This window comes from Eptatretus burgeri, chromosome 5 (assembly GCF_056783735.1).
Source record: "Eptatretus burgeri isolate ZD-2024b chromosome 5, Ebu_testis_v1, whole genome shotgun sequence".
Classification (NCBI taxonomy): Eukaryota; Metazoa; Chordata; class Myxini; order Myxiniformes; family Myxinidae; genus Eptatretus; species Eptatretus burgeri.
Window position 1 is genome coordinate 87,636,490 of NC_140965.1, and position 5,000 is coordinate 87,641,489.

General features: G+C 42.3%; 1 protein-coding gene and 1 long non-coding RNA gene across 6 annotated transcripts in view; one reads left to right on the top strand and one right to left on the bottom strand.

The window, feature by feature from the left end:
• The window catches only part of LOC147026907 (glypican-6-like), a 475,934-nt gene that overhangs the window by 157,119 nt on the left and 313,815 nt on the right, over positions 1-5,000 (bottom strand). The window lies entirely within an intron of this gene.
• Positions 1-5,000, top strand: part of LOC147026908 (uncharacterized) — a 23,368-nt gene that overhangs the window by 14,875 nt on the left and 3,493 nt on the right. Inside the window, exon 2 of the long non-coding RNA XR_015058557.1 lies at positions 3,437-3,504. This is a non-coding gene — a long non-coding RNA (uncharacterized LOC147026908). The remainder of the gene's footprint in view (positions 1-3,436; positions 3,505-5,000) is intronic.

Sequence of the window (5,000 nt, forward strand, 5' to 3'; positions counted from 1 at the left end):
GTTTCACGGAAACTAAATTGTTGTATTTACCATCACGATCTTTACTTGGATTTAATTACTGAGTTTGGCCCAGTCCCCCTCGGGAAGACATTGATTATTTAACTTGCATCCCCAAAGAGAAGTTCCCCGCATTATACCTAGTTGCCTGTGCTGGTTCTGAACACAGGTACTTGGACCACAAACTCCATCCACATCATGTGAACACAAATGTTCGCCCCAGTAATTGTTTTTCTTTACGATAGTTTTGATCGGCAACAGGAAAAGCCTTAAACTGATAGCAGCGAACTCTACGCGGGTTGTTTGCGCTTTTTGCGCATTTTACGCATTTGCAGGACACTTCTGGTTGGGAGAGCGTGTGGACGCGATTTGCCTGACAATGATAGCCGGGAAGATGAGGAGGGGTGGGAGAAGAGCGGGATTGAAGCTTCAGCCTCCGGTCGAGGCTGAGCTGTCACGAAGCCTCCACGACATAATTGCCAGATTATGTTTAACTTGATGATTGGACAAGGTGTATTTGCACCAAAATGCGGGTTCACATGTCACGATGTTTTTTTTTTGTAATTAATGTCTTGGCATGTACGGGGATGGCAATTTTGCTCGAAATTGATTTTCTCCAGGTCCAAACGCTGCAAGTCAAGTGTGTCCTAATCAGCGTGGCTTTGTTCCGCCACAAAAAGGGACTGCGGCTCGTACAATTAAACTCAGTTTTCGTATCATTTCCCCACAAAGGGCCAAAAATGCAAGGGCTTTGTATCGGCTGAATAATCGCCACTCTATCGACACATTGGAAGGAACAATCAATCAGGAGTAGTCGCAAAAGAGAGATGTCCATCATCTTCCCGGCATTCCAAATGATGAACTTGACTCTGTTGTCCCTTAATTGCATCACTCTTTATTGGGGGTGATCTCTAATAATAATAATAATAATAATAATAATAATAATAATAAAAAATCCTGCAATCGATGATGCCTGACATATCACTGGTGCAAGCAACAGTTCAAGAGTTGTTCGTGCTGAGTGTGCTCTTCCAGCTTGTGGAGGACTTAGGCATGGTGCAAGCATAAAAGTGGGAAGCGCACCGTCATGGCAAGACTTGCCCGCAGAAACGTAGCTTCAATAACTCTTCATTAGCGTCCAGAAAAAAAGTCGGATCGCAATTGCCATTTTATTCACTTTCCAGCTAACTCTTTTATCCGTTTCAAGATGAAACGGGTACAAAGGAATGGAGAAGATAAGGGAGACCGAGGAAATATTGAGTGTGTGGGACCTGAGCATGTTTAGCTGTGCTCAGCCGTAGGACACTTTGTCCGCTCCTTGCAGCACGCTGCACGCTTTCAGGAGATAATCTTACCACAGCAGATTCAAAGCAGCCACTGCCTTTGCCTTATTTCATTAACCGAGCAAATAATCCATCACCCATTGCCCTTTATCAATCATCCTCCATCTATTGCCAATGCTCCATTCATGTCCATCGTACATCCATCGTTCATTCTTCAAGCATCATCCTCCATCAACCGCTCTCCATCTACCATACATTCATTCGTTCTCTATACGTCTTCCATCCATCACCATAGATCACCAACACATCAGCATTCCAATTAACAGCTCCGGAGCAGTCTCATTTGGGATTCCATGCCTGACATTTTCGGGAAGGGGAATGCGATGCATTTCACAAATGGGCCCGACGAGCAGGGAGCGATGAATCGTATTTACCCTTGGTGTTTGTCAATGTGTGGCAATGGGTTGGCTCGGAGGTAGTCTACTGAAACATCTCCTTAATAGCATTGCCCGTTTACATTATTCTTACCTGTGCAAAAGGAAACAGCACATAATACCATTTCTTTATATATTTATTTCTCTTTTGCAAAGAGGGCTTCGGAAAATGGCCAAGGAACCCGCGGGTGACTACAGCGTTTTTTGCAGTGAAATGTGTTTTTAGGTGCTGACTCTGCTAAGCCCCCCCCCCAACCCCTAGGGGTACCTTTTCAGCAGGAGATTGGCACGAGTCTCTGTTACTCAATGCTCTTAACCTGCTATGCTTTCTCCTGGTCTCAGGACCATGGGTGGTATGCTAGTCCCATTGGCCATATCATCAGCATCATCATTGGTGCAACAATGGGTCACCAATAAGAAATCTCATAAACAATAATTCAAACAAGGCATCATGTTTTACAATAATATACTCACATAGAAACCTTTTCCTCGACTTTAAAGCCTTGACACCTGCAGTTTTATATGTAACCCCCCCTGCCACACCCCCCCCCCCAATCTGCTATCCAATCCCTCCAGCCAAGCTCTTGTGAGCAGGTGTAACCCCTGGCAAGACGAGGCCATGGCTCCTCAAACAACCTTTCAACCACACGAAAGCTTGTTGTCAGCAATGATGCATCATATTAAAGGTTGGCTTTCATTTCCACTCTAAAATATTCTCTTTTATCATTTATCTTACCACAACAAGCTCCCGAAACAACTTGCCAAATTTGCTCACACTAGCACAAACCAATGGATGTCTCTGATGCAGCATAATTGCCATTTACAAAAAGAGCCAATCAGGCTCAGTTGGTACTTACATTGTCTACTAAACACGTCGTTTAACAGAAACATTCATGACCGAAAAGGAGGCAAAAGGAAAATGCTCTCTGTAATCATGTAGTGCAAGTGGTCATCTATTATGGTGTATGCAAACGGGGTTGAATTTCTACCCACCCCATACCTTACTCTTCCATTACTCCAATTTCCTTCAAAACTTACATCCCTTCTCTCCACCACGTCCCCCAGCCCCATTGGCACATTCACCTCCTTTATTTCTCTATCATCATCCTTCCTTCTATTTTTTTCTCTATCTTGCCCTTCGTAGTCTGTCTGTCTGTCTGTCTGTCTGTCTCTCTCTCCTCCACCGGTACCCCCCCTCCGATGCATATGTATTATACATCAGGCCCCTTATAAGTGCCCCACCATAATGTGACATTGGTCGAAATGTCCTAGATACGAGTAATAAATCCACAAATTAACGAAAGGAAAAGCCAATCAGACTGGCAGACAGAAAAGACCCAGACAAACGTCTCACAAACTTGTGTATTTGTCTTAGTGCTGTTTGGGAGAAAGTTTGTAATTGAGGCGTGAGGTTGGGAAAGGTGTGTCTCATACGCAGTTCTCTGTACCTGTAAACTTCTTCCAGGCAAACAAGCCTTTCATGTTGGCCTCATTTTATTTTATTCTTTTCATAAACCTGTCCCCACGAGAAGAAATGTATTCAAACTGTTAACAGCTTTGTACCACTGTGCTGAAATCTCGACTTTAAAAAACATAATAATAGGAAGTTTCTTGCACTGTAGGCCTACCTGTCCATCAGTAAGCATGAGTTTTATCCTTTTTCATAACATTGTTTTGTCTCAAATCCCTCCCATGCTGCAACTTCGCTTCTGGAATTGTCAGACTTTAAAATTTATCAAGGATGAATCACAGAAGATCATCGCAAGATCAGCATATTGAAGAAGCCCGAGGTGAGCAGGTAGTTAAGACTAAAATTGGTTGTTTTGTCCAATCAAGTTAAAAGAGCACTTCAAAGAAAGTCAGCACCTTTCACGTTTACAAATTTCTAATTATGTTTATTGGATCTACCAATTTCCATTTACTTGGATGTTTTTTAAACATCACAAACACAATAAGTCAGAAATGTCATTGTGCACCGAACAGAATGCTTGTTTTTTTATAGCTCGACTATTACATTGACCACCACACCTGATTAAGACCCTTCTTGGTCTAGAGCCACCTTGGAAGCCTCATGGATTTTCTTTTTTCCTGTTTTGTTCATTGAGTGCTTGAACGTATCAAACAGTGCTATTTTTTTTTTGGAGACAGCTTTAGAAGCATCCAACAAAGAAGCATATTTACAATTAAGTAGCTCTCAGATCAAATATTGGATATAAAACACAGTGAGGTCATCAGAACCTTTGTGACATCTTTCCTGTGCATTGATTTTTAAAATAATGACATTACAAAGTAATAAAATTACAATCAGTCATAAAAGTTAAAAAAAAGAGGGAAAAAATCAGCAGAAGGCTTCGTCTGATATCAAGTAACCTTGAAATGTAATTGCTTTATCAGGGGGTTTGGCTAAAAGTGTGAGGTCTTAAAATATACCCTTAAGCAGGAAAGTATTCACACGGTGATATGTGGCATGTCAACACCTTTGTATGTGCATCAAGGAGCTGTGGAGTTAACCACTTGAAAGGGGAAAACACACACACACACACACACACACACACACACACACACACACACACACACACACACACACACACACACACACACACACACACACACACACCAAGTAACCAAATCTTTGAAAGCAGAACATGCTCAGCCTCACAAGGCTCTCAAATTCCTTGTACACTCAGAAAAGCATATCATGTCCATGTACCTATTCCACAGCTTAAAGCTCTCAATCTTCTGCAACACTGTCTTGTACTCAACAAACCAGCCAAACATGATGTGGTGTTTTGGCCTCGTGAAAAGCTTAAAATCAGTGTCTCCAACACACTCCCATCGACAGTTAGACATCCTCACCATATTGCCAACCAGTGCTTCTGGCCCTTGGAATACTTGTACATTATGGTATACCCTGCGTTACAAATGGGATTACACAAAACCTTTTTCAACAAGTTCGGTAAATACTCTTGCATGCTTTCATTTCAATGAAAAACGCAAAAACAACTTGAACAATACAGAAACTTCCAGTGTCATTGATATCTCTTTCCCAGGGGTCTAATGAGGGTGGCCCATGCAGTGTCCAGAAAGCAAGACCGCATCAAAATTGTAATCGAACCGCAGTGCTCGGGCTGAATTTACTGCAAATAAAGTGGAAAGGTGGAATAACCAGCGTACAAATGAAAGGATGCCCTCAGGTTTTGGGAACGTGTGAAAACTTTTAATGTCATAAAGAAGAATGAATTACCTGCACGCGGACATCCCGAGGAGACTGCCTTGTGTCTATGAT